Below are 17,100 nucleotides of genomic sequence, written 5' to 3'. Positions count from 1 at the left end.
AACCATAACTCTACAGCTCTACTTGACTCCCATCAAAATTGAGGAGCCATGAAATGTTTGGTTTTATTTGAACTTATGAAAAAAACAGCTCATAGTTACCTGGACTTTTTCCTAACTTTGGTGAACAATATTCTAAGCAAATTTGAATGTCAACCTTATGTAATTTGGGATTTCAATTTAAATTTAGGGGGAAAAGAAATGAGTTTTATTCAATTAAGATTGCAGACTATTGCCTTAGTGTTTGAGCAGCGGTTGTTTACTTGAGGGGGGGCAGGAAAAGAACGTGATGCATTTTGCACTGGATTTCAGAAAAATTAAATGGAAGAATTATTTTGGGCACTTTACCTGGAAAAGCAACATCATTTTAAAAACTCAGATCACTGTTCTCTGCAGCTACCATTTAAACACGTAGCCATGAGTCATTTGTTTGAAACACAAAAGCATATTGCATTGTGATCTGATTTTTAAAGCATTTTATATACATATTAATAGGAGAGCTCACGACCACTAGAGGACCCAAATGTGTCCTGGGAACTGCGAGAAGCTGAACGAAGATCAAATATGTATTTCTTTTAATTTGTTCAAATTAGTAAAAGATGAAACAAGCTCTTTTTTTTTTTCACTGCAATGTATGAGAGAGAACCAGCATTACCTAATTGTGCAGGCCTGCAGGCTGCTCTCAAAGACGGCAGTGTTATGGTGACTATTATTTTGTTCTTTTGGGGTTTACCTCACAAGTCTTTTTCTTTATAGACGCCCAGAACTGGCCTTCCAGAACGTGCCTAGATGAGAAATTCATTCAAGCCATTGTCACTCCAACTTTAGCTAGAAAACCAGCTCTGCTCCAAATCAGGACAAACTTAAAGCGTGAGCTTTTTATAGGCAAATCTAATTTCAGAACAGGCTCTCCTCAGAAGCCACTGAGCCTGGTTGCCAGGTTCTTGCTGATGGAGAGCCAGGGAACATTACCGGGTAGCTCAGAGCACACCAACAGTTAATTATTAACTCCAGTGGAGAGTGGTTCACAAGATTATATGCAGTTACAACATGATTAACTCTCTGCTCATCAATTCTGATTTTTTTTTTATCAGAAATGTTGCTGCAAATACGGTATAAATTTCCTGGGTACGGCATTCAGTTCCACCTTATTATGCAACACAGCTTTCAGAGATATGAGGTACTATGGCTAATCTTAATTTAATTTTAGAAGAAGTTAGCTGGCTTGCTACAAGCTTCATTCCATTTCTGATGTTATCCTCAGTTCAAATTGAGATGGGCTAGAAATACCTGTGTGAATTGTGGTAGCTGAGAATAACCTTGAATCTGGAATAAGAATGCAGAGTCTCTGGAATTTTTTTGAGCCTGTTCCTGCAACAAAGGCAGCTGGCTTCCCCAGCACAGTTGACATGTGGTTATCAGTGTTTATACACTCCCAGAATCTACTATGAAGAGCATAACTTCAGTCTGTGAGCATCTCACAATTCCCAAAACCAAGCTACTGGTCTTTTAGGAGAAAACTCAGTGTTCAGAGAAGTCCCTCTCTATTAGAGGAAATAAATAAGTTGATGCCTTTTTAATCTAAGCAGATGCATGGAATTTCCTATGGGAGAGTCTCACAAGGATGTTTATACTTGAATGTTTTTCTGCAAGAGAGAAGTGAGGGCCCAGTGTCCTCCTGGATCAAAAGCACTAGCTTTTCATTAACTCTTGATGAATATATATGTATCAAATCCATATCTACTTTAAAAAGCGGAAATTACTCTCCTGATTTATTGGACCAAGTAGGACTTGTGAGTCTCATCGGTCCTTAACAGAGCCCCAACAACTCCATACATGAAGAAACTCTTTGAGAACCAAGGATATTAGTTAGCCTCTCTTTTACCTAGAGTCCATACCAGGAAAATTAAGTGCTAACACTAATCAGATATTCTCTTGCCTCCAAATTATGCTTGGAGTAAAAAAAAAAAAAAAAAAAAAAATAGAAGAACCAAAAAGAACCACGCTGCTTTTCACCAGGACAGAGCGATGGAAAATACAAAGCCTGAGATGAACTATTTTCTTCTCAGCCGCTACTCACTTATCAAGGAATCTTCTTTTAGTTTGGGCCATCCTGTATGAGAGCTTCTCAGGCCCACCCTGCTACAGTCTCTGCATCTGGAGGATTTTTTAAATATGCTGAAGCTAACAAAAAGTCTCCATAGCCCAGCATTAGGGGGGCTGAGACAGGATGATCGCGGACAGCCTCAGCTAGTTAGTGAGGCCCTCTGCAACTCAGTGAAATCTGGTTTCAAAATAAAGATTTAAAAATAGGGCAGGGGTTGTAGCTCGGAAGTCGAATGCCCCGGGTTCCATCCCCAGACTCGCAAAAAAAAAAAAAAAAAAAAAAAAAAAAGCCTCCATAGAAATATAAAAAATATGTATACAGATAGATATCTGTGATTGTGCGTGTGCACATGTACACACCTGGAAGTCATGAATATCTCATGAGACTCCATTAAAAGGCTGGAGTGCCTTATATTAAAGCTGCTAATGTGTTTCTCCATGATATGAGGGAAACTTTGCAAAATCATCCAATTATCCACCTAGAAAATTTAAAATTCCAGAAGAGGCAAGACCAAGATTTTAAAAAATAAAGGAGAATTGACTATATTAAATTTTAAAATGTATTATAAAATAGTGTAGTACCTTGGCCAGGCCACGCCAAGGCTGGCAGCTGCCGGCACCACAGCTCCCAGGCACCAACTCCAGAAATGAAGCAGTAGATAATCGTGAAGCCAACAACCACAGACGACTACCAAAAGCAGTCTGCATTTCTCTTCACGCTCGACAGAGACCCAGCTACCCAGATGACCCAGCCAGATCCTGCGGCTACAGCTGAACCTACTAGCTCTTCCAGTGGGGTCCCAGAGCTGCTCTCAACAAGACAAGCTCGGGCTTGGGCTGAGATCAGTGACAGGCTGCACCTGGAAGTCGGGAGGCCGGGGTCTGGCAGAACTCACTTGATCACAGCTACAGGCTGGGAACTCGACACTCTCCACCAGCAAAGTTTGTGCCTGGAATTTTTGTATGCCAGGGACTGACTGTGCTCCATGTGATCATACCAAGCAGATCAGGGGAGGTGTTCCAGGGACCAGCAAAGCCCAATAAGCTGGGCCACAAGCTTGGAACACAGCAATCACTGACTTTGCGGTGTTAAGAGGAAAACTGATAGCACTGAGTGCCCACATAAGAAAAACAGAAAGTCACCAAATAAACAACCTAGTGGCACACCTCAAGGACCTAGAAAATCAGGAACAGTCTAATCCCAAAGCCAGGAGAAGGTGGGAGATAATTAAAATCAGACCAGCAACCAGTGAAATAGAAAATTAACAATACAAAGGATCAACAAAACAAAAAGCTGGTTCCTCTAAAAAATTAACAAGATTGGCAAAACCCTAGCCAACCTAATGAGAGAGAGAGAGAGAGAGAGAGAGAGAGAGAGAGAGAGAATCAACCCTAATTATTAAAATCAGACATGAAAAAGAAGATATCACCACAGACAGTAGGAAGGTTCAGAGGATCATCAGAAACTATTTTGAAAATTTATACTCCAATAAACTAAAACATAATAAAGAAACTGACAGATTTCTAGACACATACAACCTACTTAAATTGAACCAAGAGGATATGGAAAACTGAAACTGATTAATAGCAAGAAAATTTGGGATAGAAGCCACAATTTATTTTTTTTTTATTATTTTATTTTTGCGGGTTTGGGGATGCAACCCAGGGGCATTTGACCTCCGAGCTACACCCCCTGCCCTATTTTTTTATTCTTTATATTTTTGAAACAGGGTCTCACTAAGTTGCAGAGGACCTCACTAAGTAACTGAGGCTGTCCGCGATCCTCTGGTCTCAGCCTCCCGAATTCTGGGATTACAAGCATGTACCACCATGCCCGGCTAGAAGCCACAATTTAAAAAAAAAAAAAACTCATCAAAGAAGAGCCCAGGTCCAGACAGTTTCTAGCTGAACTCTACAAAAACTTTATAGATTAACTAAGCCAGACACTTTACAAGTTATTCCATGAAATCGAAAGAGATGGAATTCTTACAAACTCCTTCTATGAGGACAGCCTCACATTAATACCAAAATCAAATACTGATACTTCAAGAAAGGAAAATTACAGGCCAATAGCACTGATGAACATAGATGCAAAAATTCAAAACAAAAGACTAGCAATGCACATTCAAAACCACATCAAGAAAACTGTAGGCTGGGCTTAGTGAGGCTCCCAGCAAATGAGTGAGATTTGTCTTGGTTGGGTTATTTGTTTTTTCAGTGTAGAACCTTTTGATTTCTTCGTATAGCCTAGCTATTAGTCCTCTATCAGAGGGATAGCTGGCAAAGACCTTCTCCCATTCAGTAGATCTTCTCCCATTTCTCTCATATGTGCAATCTAGGGAGTAAATGGAATACCAGAGTGATAATGGAGGAGAAACCAGAACTGAGGTTCATGAATGGAAATACTACCATTGACTATGTGTACATAAGTGAATATACCAACAGCTATCTCAATATTCTATATTGGGAAGGGGGGAAATGAGGAGGTGAGGGGGGCCACCAAGTGCTGTGTGCATGTGCGTCATTGTCAACGTGATTTATATTATGATGTAAGACTATAATACACCAATAAAAAGCATAATAAAAAATAATATGGTACCCACAAAAAGCTAGACCAGTGGAGCACAATGAAAAGCACAGACTACAAAAGTACATCTGGTTTTTGCTGAGAGAGAAGAATTCCCATGTAGGTATGTGTTTTTAGGATGCATTTTATTATAATGTTGGCAATGTGTGATAGAGTAGGAACAGTGTAAACTTTAGAATCACAGATTCTGAATCTGGATTTGAATTTCATTTTTATCTCTTCCTAGCTATGTGCTCTTAAGCAAGTTAATATTCTTACTGAATATTAATTACCTAAAATCTACCAGAGGTGGTGATATGTGTTTTTAAGGGGTGAGGATTTGAGAATCAAATGACATCCTACATGCATCCATCAAGGTATTTAGTGACAAGAAACACAGACATACCCTGGCTACCTGGGGCAGAGGAGGAATGTATTCAAGGCTGTTGAGTTGCTTGCAGAATTCCTGAGCAGGGCTGAAACTTGGGAAAGAGAAGAACAAGCAAGACTGAGTGACAGCCAGGAACAGCCTCTGCATCCAGCCACTGCCACTCACTCTGGGGAAGTAGGCATTGCCGCCATTACTCCTCTGCACAGCCTCTGCTCTGGCCTAGGGGTGTAAAGTCCAGAGTGGGTCTGTTGATTGGTTGTTCCTAAGTGCAGATGCTGGGAAAATAAATCATTGGCATTTTTAAGTTTTATAATCAAAGCAGGCCTCCTTTTCTACCAAGAGTCATAAGATGGAGAATTGACCGAACAACTGAAGAGATCTCAGAGCCTGGGTCACCTAAGGAATGTGCAAATCTATTACCGAATGTATCAAAGCCTCTGACTCATGACAGGCATTGAGGAAATGGTAATTATGAGTATTTTCACAAATCCATGGGAGAAAGAAACCCATTATTCAACAAATGGCGCAGAGACCATTAGTTATTTAGGAGAAAAAAATCCGCAGTTCACCAAAGTAAATTCCAGTTGGATCAAAGATTGAAAAAATGTTTTGATTGAAAAAAATCCATAAAAAGAAACTCATCCCACTGTGCCCATCAGATCAGGCTCCTGATATACCTAGAAGGTCATTAATTTAGGCTTAATGGCTTTTCTAATGGCATCCCCAGTTCTGCAAATATAGGTGAGGCCTACCACCCCATCACTTAGAACCACATTCTCATGCCCCAGTCTTAATTTTGTATCTGACTTCCAGGTAAAATCTTCTTCTTTATTGACTAAAAATAAGATGTTCCTTTATTTCTACAAGGTTCTCTTTGGGCCATTCAGTCCATATTACAGGTGATGTTCTGAAAAGCTCTCAGCTGGCTTGGAGTTCTCTCTCCACTAACTGTAGGTTTCAGGTAAGCAAGGACTTGGTTTTACACTTTTTTTAGTCTGATACAATGCTTTGAACATAGGGGGCTCTCAATTTGTGATTGAGGAAGAAGACTGAATTGCTGTTTAGATGTTTTGAAATGTCTGGTAATAGTTTCAGCTTTGAGCACTAACTCAGATAAAGTAATCTCTGTTCCTCAATTTATTTTCCTTTAAAAAAAAAATAAGAACACTTGCATTGCCTTTACTCTTCTCAAACCAAACATAGCATCAAATATTTTTCACTTTAGGCTTGACAAAACGGTCCAGAGGTGATGTAGCTAGACAGCCTTCCAGGACATGTACTATGCTTTTTCTCCTCTTATCTACAATTCTTATTGCTCCAAATTTCCATCTGCCACCCTATGCCCAGTGCTGAAATCCCAGCCAACGGTAAGTGAAACTAGTCAAGACTTTTTCTTTTCTAATTGTGTGTCATGTTGGTGTCATTTCTTCTCTTTGTTTACTGTAGCTTTTTACCACTGTTAGAATATGTATGTGACCTGAAAGCCGGGCATGGTGGCACACACTTGTAATCCCAGCATTCAGGAGGCTGAGACAGGAGGACCTTGACTTGCAACCAGCCTCAGCTATCTAGTGAGGTCCTTTGCAAATCAGGGAGACCCTGTTTCAAAATAAAGAATAAAATATAGGACTAGGAATGTAGCTCAGAGGTAGAATGCCCCTGGGTTCCATCCCCAGTACCACACAAAATATATATATAATCTGAAACCATAATTTCCCTGTGACCCCAGTGCTTCTTGCTTTTCTTGTGTCTGTCTAAAAGATTATGATAGTATTGATTTGAGAATACTCTGAGACCCATGGATGCAAGCAGCTGTGAATATGTATAGTCAGCCTTCCACATCTGCAGGTTCTGTATCCATGGATCTAGCCAACTGCAAATGAAAAATACTGGGAAAATATTGCATGTATACTGAACATATACAGATTTTTCTTCTTGTAATTTCCCCCTAGACAATGCAGTCTAACAACAATTTATATAGCATTTGCATAGTATTAAGTATTATAAATAAAGGAAAGATGACTTAAAATATAGATAAGAATGAGTGTGGATTATATTAAAATATTATGCCATTTTATATAAGAGACTTTAGCATCTACATATCTACAAGGGATCTTGAGACCAATTCCCTGTGGATACAGAGGGACAACTCTATATGATTACTGTTTCTATTGCAAAAAATTCAACTTTATAATATTTTTGTTTTAAAATAGAGCAAAAAATCCTAGCCATGATATATCCCTAAATAACACTACCTCTGAAAAATTCTACTCATCTCCAGGCCTAAAAAAGATCATTCGTCTAGTCTCTTTAATTCATCTCTGACAGTGAAAAAGACCAAAAGCCAGTTCCTTTTAGTAAAAACTCTTTTATATCTTATTTGCTAATGTACAGCCAATTTCTAAATTAAGGACTTGCTTACAAGAAAGGTTATAAAGTTATTCATGCCAATCCATTAGTAAGTCTGCCTTTGATTGGATTTTTAAATAACTTTTGATAATTAGCGCATCTTGGCTTTTGGTTTTCAAATAAGATGAAAGAATCCATTTTTCTTTTTTATTTAGAACTATGCTAGATTTATCCCAGTCAAAATTTCTCTTTGGGGAATTCCTTAATTCTCACAAGTGAAAGACATGCTCGGTCATATACTCCTGTTGCCAAATTTAAAATTAACCCTGTACTAAACTATAGTTATGATTAGGCCAGGGGTCAGCAAGTTTTTATAAAGAGCCAGATGGTAAATATTTTCAGTTTTTCAGCCATATGGTCTCTGTTTCAACCTCTCAACTCTACCATGACATATAGTATACAAGCAGCCACAGAAAAACACATAATGATGGGGGTACGGCTGTGTTCCAATAAAACTTTATAAACACAGTAATTTGAATTTCATATGATTTTCACATGATATGAACTATGACTCTTCCTTTGATTTCCCCCCAAAAATGCCATAGCTCGAACCATCACAATAGGTGGCAGCCCAGATCTAGCCAATGGGACATACTTTGCTGGCCCCTGCTTCAGGTGAACAGGGGTCGGATTCCTTGAGATGTTTTCCTGAATAGCACATACTGCTGAATCTCAAGAGTTGCCAGTTTCCTTAATTCGCGCCCAGATGCCTTCAATTTATGCTGTGCATGTATATGTACTGATATTGAAGGATTCTATGGAGCACCGTGCAATAGGCTCTCATTTGTGGTTAAAGGGGGGGGAGGTAGGATCTTCTATGGGCAAGAAGAGCTCAGGAAGGATCTATCAGAAACAGTAGTTGACTCTAAGGAGGGAACTAGAGGACAAAGATGACAGGAGTGGGCAAGAGACTTCATTTTCACTGTGCACCATTTTGTGCTTTTTTACTCTAGCACCACTGAAATGAGCCTACTCTTAAAATTGTAAATTAATTCAGTTATCTTTTTAATGCTAGCCAGGCATGGCAGTACATGTCTGTCATCCCAGAACTTGGGAGGCTGAGACGGAAAGATCACAGATTCCGGGCCAGCCTCAGCAACTTAGTGAGACCCTGTTTCAAAAAATAAAATAGGGCTGGGGGTGTGGCTCATAGGTAGAATGACCCTGGGTTCAATCCCTAATGCAAGAAAGAACAAAAGAGAAGGGGGAGGGGGAGAGGGAGAGGGAGGGAGGAAGGAAGGGCTGGAGGGGCCCTAAAGTTGGTATTTAATATCCTCCACATTAAAAGACTAGGGCCTCAGGCTGGGGACTTAGCTCAGTGGTAAAGCACTTGCATAGAATCAAAATAAATATAAAAGACAGGGGCCTGCATTGCCAGCTCCGGACACATTTTATAAGATGGCTCCTAGCTGATAACAGGAACTTGTATCAACAACAGAATAACAACCTGGACTGGAAAGGTGAGCATCTTTGTAAGTACAAAGAATACATTGTATTTCCAAGGCAAGAAATCTCTTTAAATGCAGAAGAGATGCTGACCTTTTTACAACTTCAGACTCAAAGAAATATTCTAAATCTCCTATGACCTAAAGAATTTTAGAAAGGAAAAATATAATCGCCAGCACACAACAGCAGGCCCAGCAGCACTTTCTAATCGTATTGTTCCTGACCTTAGTATTAACTAGTGTTTCTGTATCTAAGAAGCACCACATCTGCAGGGCAGAGCATTGTGCTCGGTGTACTTGGAATCGGGTCATCTTGAACAATTGAGAGCTCGGAGCAAGAGCACAGACGGATGTCCTGCCTGTGAGTCATGTCCTTCTCTTCCCACCCCATTCCCATGGTGCACCTTGCCCAGGTACATTACGGCCTGCACTCCAGCACTGTCCTGCAAAGATGTCCCCTAGGCCACATTAGGAGGCCAGCAGGTGCTGCTCTGCAGTTTCAAGCAGGCATTCAGGATGCTCGAAGTTAAAACATCTGGAGCTCCGCCTTGAAGGAGAGACATTGTGTTTCAGTTGGGCAAGGATCTTTAGGGGGGCAGCTTTCTCTAACCAAAGGGCCCTATGGACAGCACTTCCTGTTACAGTTAAACTGCTAAAACCAATGAGGCCAAAAGGACTACACAAGAGAGGCAGGGCCGGGCGTGGTGGCGCACGCCTGTAATCCCCGCGCTTGGGAGGCAGACAGGAGGATCGTGCAGGTTCGAAGCCAGCCGTGCGGCTGGCTTAGGAGACCCTGTTTCCAAATTTTAAAAAATGTAAAAATAGGTCTGGGAGTGTAGCCCGGAGGTAGAAGGGCTTCCAGGAACCCCAGTACCACCAACAAAAAAAAAAAAAAAAGAGGCCAAAAAGACCATAAAGAGTACAGAGCCTGCTTTCACTAAAAATAATAATAATTAATTAACAAATTAATTAATTAAAAGTAAATGACACAAAGGAAGAAGAGAAAGAAGAAAGGGAAGGAGGGAGGAAGGAAAAAAGAAAGGGAAGAAGTACAGAAGGACGGGGTGTTAGTCAGCTCTCCATTGCTGTGACAAAATGCCCAAGAAAATCAATTTAAAAGGAGGAAAAGTTGCAGGGTGTGGTAGTGTACACCTGTAATCCTACTACTTGGGAGGCTGAGAAAGGAGGATCATAGGTTCGAAGCCAGCCTCAGCAACCTAGCAAGGTTCTCAGCAATTTAGTGAGAGCTTGTTAACAAATAAAAAATAAAATAGAGCTGGAGGGGTAGCTCGGAGGTAGAATGCCCCTGGGTGTAGCTTGGAGGTAGAGTGCCCCTGTACAATCCCCCCAAACAAAAAAGAGTCAGACAGTAAATATTCTAGGCTTGGTGGGGCAGGTGTTCTGGATTCAATCTCACCAAACACACACACACACACACACACACACACACACACACACACACACAGGAGGAAAGGTTTACTTTGGCTCACAGTTCCAAAGATTTCAGTCCATGCTCACTCGGCCCTGTTACTGTGGACCTGTAAAAGGACGGTACATCACAGCAGAAGCACATAGAAGAGACCTGCCTACTTTATGACAGCCAGGAAGCAACGAAGACAGAGGGAAAGGGCCAGGGTCCCAGTATCCCCTCAAGGGCATACTCCCAATCACCTAAATCCCTCCCAGTACAAGCCTGCAATACCTGGGCCTTTGGGAGTATTCAAGACCCAAAGTAGAACAGAGGAAAGGAAGGATGCTTCTCTCACTTTTCTAACAAAGTTCCTTAACAGCAAAAAAAAGAAAAAGAAAAAAAGAAAAAAAAAAGAGTGGCAAGAGAGCAATGGGCTTGGGGAGGGTCCAGAGCTAAAAACTTAAAATATTTTTAAGGCTTATTTTAATTTAAAAACTGGATGTGATTTCTCCCCATGTGGTTCATAATGTGTTTTTATATTTTAAGACATTTGAAATTCACTTATCACTTATATTAATTGAACTTTTTGCCAAAAATCTTTCATTAAAAGCAATGATCCAGGGAGGCACACTGTGTTTATTCTTTGGTGTCAAGTGCCAGCACCCTGCGGAGCGGCCCAGTTTAAAATCACAATGTGACAAGCATTGTAGCCCAATTTGAAATCCAGCAGGGCCCCCGCTCTGCCCCTGGCTTCCAGGGTCAGTCTCACCTGTAAAAATGGGACGCGGGTAATACTGAAACATAGGCTATGAGTTCTTTGATGGGGATAAAAATTGGCTTGTGTCTGTAGTAACTTTATTTAAGCCCCCTGTGGCTATTTCCTTGATGGGAAAATAATCCCCACACAATAAAATAAGACAATGCACTTGAAAGTGCCTGGAATAGTTCTGGCCTTCAGCAGGCTCTAGGTGAACAGGTGGAATTCTCATCTGAAGCTGAGGTCCACGTGGGGACCTTCACCGATGAATGTTTCTAGTGCTTCGGAACAGGGGTTTTCAAACTGCAGCTCATGGGCCAAATATAAATCAAGTCTATGGCTGCGGGAGGAGGAGGAGGAAAGAAAGAGAGAAAAGGAAGGAAAATGCAGCCGAGAGAACACCTGCCCCACCAAGCCTAGAATATTTACCGTCTGACTCTTTTTTGTTTGGGGGGATTGTACAGGGGCACTCTACCTCCAAGCTACACCCAGGGGCATTCTACCTCCGAGCTACATTACCTGCCTTTTTATTTTGAAACAAGGTCTGAGTCACTGAGGATCTAACTATGTTGGCGATTCTGGCCTCAAACCTGTTTTCCTCCTATCTCAGCCTCCCAAGTATTGGGATTACAGGGATATGCTACCACACCTGGCTACTCTAATACTTTACAAATTTTGTCACCTCCTGTTTTGGAACAACCAAGAAGGTCAGTAATACCTTAGAAGCTCAGCCCTGAAAGAAATCAGTAGCAGATTAAGATGCTATCAGCTGACTATTTTCACAACAGTGCTCCATACAACCATCCTAATTCTCTGTGTCTTAAAATAATAACACTGTATTTCACAGAAGTGTGAGGGAGCTGGGCTCAGCAGGAATGTCTCTGCTGATCTTGGCTGGCCTGCTGATGTGTCTGTGGGTTGTTGGAGTAAATTAACACAGGCTGGGGAAGTCTGCCCGACACTGAAGGTCTTGGGTCTGGATCTCCTCTACTCTGTCACCTTCTTTGGACCAGTGCAGTAGCCAAGGTATGCTCTTCTCATGATTATGAGAGGAGTCAAAAAACAGTGGAACTGTATGACAGCCCTTAGGCACCTAGACTCAGAACTAACACATTGTGGCTCACTTCCTGTGTGTGACATTGGTCAAACAAGCCACATGGCAGAGCCCAAGAGCAGTGGCGGGGGAAATTCTCCTCCAGGGGAGGCGCTGCCTAGTCACATGGCAAGGAGATGAGCAAGGGAGGCTGGAGAATTTGGGCCAATAATACAAAGTGAAACTCAATTCAGTACTTACTAAGCACCAATATGTCCAGGCATTCCTCTAGGTGCTGGGGACATACCAGCAAACAATACTGACCATCATCCTTGCTGTGGGAGCTCAATGCTAACGGATGTGGGAGAGATTTAATGTCCAGTGCTACCCCTTCCCCACCCATTTTACTTTGTTTTGCTGGGGGATGAGCTGTTGGCATATTGGTTCCTGGAGGACAGGGATCATCTGGCCTGGGCCAGCTTTGTGTCCTAGCAGTCAGCACTGGGCCTTGGGCAAGGTAAGGGCTCAATAACAAACGAGCAAGTGGGAGAATGAGAGAATGAGGCATTTCCTATCTCTCCTTTCTGGGAATCGCTGAATCTCTGTCATTTCATCTAATGATGGAAAGGAATGAAATGACAGAATTCAGATCTCCAGATTAGCAGACGATGCAAAGCTGGGACGCGGAGCAAATGACAAGTGACAGTGAAACTGGATTTCAGAGAATTTGAATCATTTGGGAGAGAGAGAGAGAGAAAGAGAGAGAGAGAGAGAGAGAGAGAGAGAGAGAGAGAGAGAGAGAGAGAGAGTCTGCAGATGGTACATGCTGCTTAGCATAGAAAAATGGGTCATTGCTCCCAGACCAATCACCGTGCAGCCTGAAAGGCTTGGGAGACGAGCCGAGCACTTGTGCAGCAGGCTGGGCAGGACAGGCTTGTGGTGGATTGGTCCAGACTCCAAAGCTGTTATAGCAGCATCCAGGTGGCCCTCACCCGTGATAGCATGCAAACCAAACTCAAGAGGAAATGCTGCGCCCAGTGAGGTTCTGTTTTCCCCACTCAAACGGAACAGGGCAGCCCCACCACAGAGCAGAGAGGATTAGTGAGGCTGGCCAGTGTCGCTGCCCCCCGGGGGCCTAGAAGCTAGAGCCTGCAGAGAGCCCGCACCCACCATGGGCTCATCCCAGCGCCGTCTGCTTCCTGAGAGAGGCTTCCTGACTTCACTATCTTCATCTGGGAAATGGGCATGAAGATATCTGACCCACTTACATCCGCAGGACTTTACTGAGGATTGAAAGCATTATCAAGTGCAAACATAAACCAGAAACTACCAGCCTGCATCCAACATAAGGCTGATGCAGGGCATGAGTAGTATTTAGTCTCATCTTGAGCAGACCAATGATGCTCTGTGTCTAGAGAAGAGAGAGAATACATGGGGGTAGGAAAAATGTTCAGCATTATGAAAGAGATTGTTTCCCAAGTTGAAAATAAGACAGCCTTCATGTTAGGGTAAAAATAACTGTGAGGAATGATTGCTCAAAGCTTGAGGAGTGAAAGCTTCCAAGGCCCAAGTCCTCTCAGGAGGGTAATAAATAAAGCAAGGAAGTTGTTCTTGAAGGTAATTGAAGCAGAGTACGAATGAGTCCAACCTGCACCTGCATCCCTTTGGAAGGAAAGGAACTAAGCCTTGAGAGGGGGAGGAGCAAGGCAGCAGAGATCAGAGTCTAAAAGGTAAATGGGTTCCTCTTCTCAAATGACTGTGACCTCAGACACGGGGTGTCTCCGCCCCAGTAACTCCCTGGCGACCCAGGAGCAGTATTGGCACAGGTACCACCCCTGGAAAGTGCTCAGCTTTCCTGTGATTGAGCCTCAGCCCTTCAGGACCTGTCATCTGTCACTACTTTTATTTCAAGCCCACCTCGTTCTCTCCTGACCCAGGAGACCCTTAGAGAAGGAGGCGGCAGTGTGGCAAAGATGGGGAAACAACCTTCAACATCAGCTGGGCTGAAGGCACCACAACAAAATGTATGCAATCCAGGAAAGCACAGAATGGGGCAGTAAAACCAGGTAAATCATCTCTCTTTATCAAGCAAATCCTCTCTGGCTGCCACCCAGATTGAAACATATGACGAGCAGACTCTTCACCTTGCTGCACCTGGGCCCCTGCAAAAGGAGCGCCTGGATAGCTCCGAGAATTATGCAAATGTGGGCAGTATTTAGACATCTAGGCATTACATCAAGTATCAGAAGGTGTCTCCAGGCATGAGTTACAAGACCTCTAAAAGCAATGAGTCTTTTATAGGGTTGTAGATAATGACAATTTTCCGTAAATCCTGCCCACAGAGCACAATAGGCCAAGAGCAATTAACATTAATTAAACGTTCCTCAGAAAGAGCTTGCTTTGCTGACACGTTGATAACCTCCAAGTGCACCTAGCCAGCTGACATCCTTGAGGGTGCCCCTTCAAAGATGTCACTGGGGAGGCTGCACACACGTGTGTACACACACGCTCACTATAGACCTCACTCCTCACCCTGAGATGTGTGCACAGGAACTACCTGGAGGTCTTTTAGAACAAGGTTTGGATTCAACAGGTCAAAGGGTGGGGCCTGGGATTCTTATTTCTAGCAAGCTCCCCGGAGAGGTGAAGTTGCCATCCCCGTGGCCCATTCTTTGAGAAGCAGCATTGTACAGAAGCCCTGGAAACAGCCCCCAGGTGGGGTGGCGCAGTCAGGGGCAGGAAGAACAACCCAAAACATCAGTGTATTGGTCATGTGCGGCCTTTCTGCCCTGCTTTTCTAAACCCCGGGGAACCACAAACAGCAAGCAGTATATTATGCAGACACTGTAGTTAACCTCAAAGGCATCCCGGATTCTGGAAAAAATCTTCTATTGAAAGGAGCTGCAATGGAGACCCGCACTGGAGCAAGATGAGCTCAGAAACAGCCCCCACCCAGGTCCTCTGTATTCCACACCTGCCTTTTTTTTTGGGGGGGGGGGTGGTACTGGGGTTCCTGGAAGCCCTTCTACCTCCGGGCTACACTCCCAGACCTATTTTTACATTTTTATTTGGAAACAGGGTCTCCTAAGTCAGCGCGCGCGGCTGGCTTCGAACCTGCGCCATCCTCCTGTCTCTGCCTCCCAAGTGCGGGGATTACAAGCGTGCGCCACCACGCCCGGCCACACCTGCCTTTTTGAGATAGCTCCTGGGAATTGCCCCGCCCCACCATCATGAGGAACTTGGAGAGGGGACCAAAGGTGAGTCCCTTTAGTGCGGCCAGAACTCTCCTCCTAGGCAAAGGCTGGCCTCTCTGTCTTGACACTGAGGCACTAGGCAGGAATCAGACTGAAGACTGGCACCTGGCCAGTAGTAAAGGCTAAGGTGGGAAGCGGGGCCTATCCTGGGTGGAAACTCAGTGTGTGCGTGTGGACAGAAGGGCAGGCAGAATGTGAACAGCGAGGGCGACAGGGAGAGTGGGCGAGGGTCAAACCTTTGAAAAATAGTCCCAGAAGTTTTGCAGGGGCTTACTGACAATGGCGTGGTGCTGGCCGTGAGGAGGTGACCCAAGTGTCGCCATGAACAGAAAGAAGGAGCGCTCCACCCGGCTACCAGGGAATTTTGAAAAAACAGTACAGAGGGGAGAAGAAAGAGCCCAGGAAGCTCTCAGGGCCCATCCGGGACAGCAGATTGAGGTTTGTTGCAGCCCTATAAAAGTATAGGCCAATCGGCCATAAAATTATATTATGATATTATGACGATGCGGCTACAGAAAGGGTCAGTGTGTTGCCTGTGGAAGGTTTCCATTTTAATTCAGTAATGATGTGATTGAAATTAGAAGCATGCCCTGAAAGCAGAATGGGGCCTATGTACTTTCTTTTTTTTTTTTTCTTTTTTTTCTTCCTATGCACTTTTCTAATAGTAACCTTGTAGCAGTTTCCCTGATGCAAAATACAATCAGGTGTAATGACACCCGTCTGTAATCCCAGCAACTCTGAAGGCTGAGGCAGGAGGATTCCAAGTTTGAGGCTAGCCTCAGCAACTTAGTGAGACCCTGTCTTGAAATAAAAAGAAAAAAGGCTGGGGATGTAGTGCTGTGGCAAAGTACCACTGGGTTCAACCCCCAATACCAGGAAAATATATAAATATAAAATTTAAAAATTCAAATATGACAGTATTGAAGAAGGAAAAGAAGAATACTCATTTCTGCAGATGAGATCTCAGAACAGGAAGTCTTCAAGGAAGTGGGGGAAGAGGGTCTGGGGATTTTACAGGGAGAATTCCTGAGATTCCTCTGAGACTGGAGTCATCTAACCAAGGTCTGTACCCGAGTCTGTGGCCTCTCCTTTTTCTTCTCTGACATCCTTCCAGGGCAGCTTCTTCAGCGCTGTTGAAGCCAAGTCAGCTCTTTATAGAGCAAGAGCAGTTTTACCACAGGGTATGGTGTTTAATTTAAAGAGACGTCAAAGAGTGAGGGGCAGATGGCGAGCAGGCAGCAGCTCTCAGTGACCTTGGTGGGGGCACTTGATCCCGCGGACCCGGGAATGTGATCTGCTGAATGATGTCTGGACGAAGGAGCTTCAGGCAGGACAGGGCACGCTGATCAGCCAGGCGCCTGCTTGCTGAGTCCTGGTGGATGCATGAGTGTTGGTGAAATGGATTCTTTCTGGAAGTTATTCAACTAGAGGGACTCAGTAGTGTATCACAGGATCACTTGGCTACGGAAGATCCCAAACCTGACCGAAATAAGGGGGTCGCAAAGCTCAACCCATACCGAAAGAGTGACAGCTCTTGCTTGTCCCGCCCTGCCTTCTCATAAACCGAACCACGCTCCTGTTGATGGTGAGAATATAATTAAACCTCTTCTATCAAAGGAATAGCTTGACTTAAGCTCTGTTTTGTAAAACTGTGGTTATGTAACCTCGTGTGTGCTTAGATTCTCTCGTGAAGTGAACATTTCCTAGAAATTGCCAGTGCCCGCCCCTCCC

The sequence above is a fragment of the Muscardinus avellanarius genome (assembly GCF_963383645.1).
Source record: "Muscardinus avellanarius genome assembly, chromosome: 6".
In the NCBI taxonomy this organism is placed as follows: domain Eukaryota; kingdom Metazoa; phylum Chordata; class Mammalia; order Rodentia; family Gliridae; genus Muscardinus; species Muscardinus avellanarius.
This window is presented reverse-complemented; position numbering follows the sequence as displayed.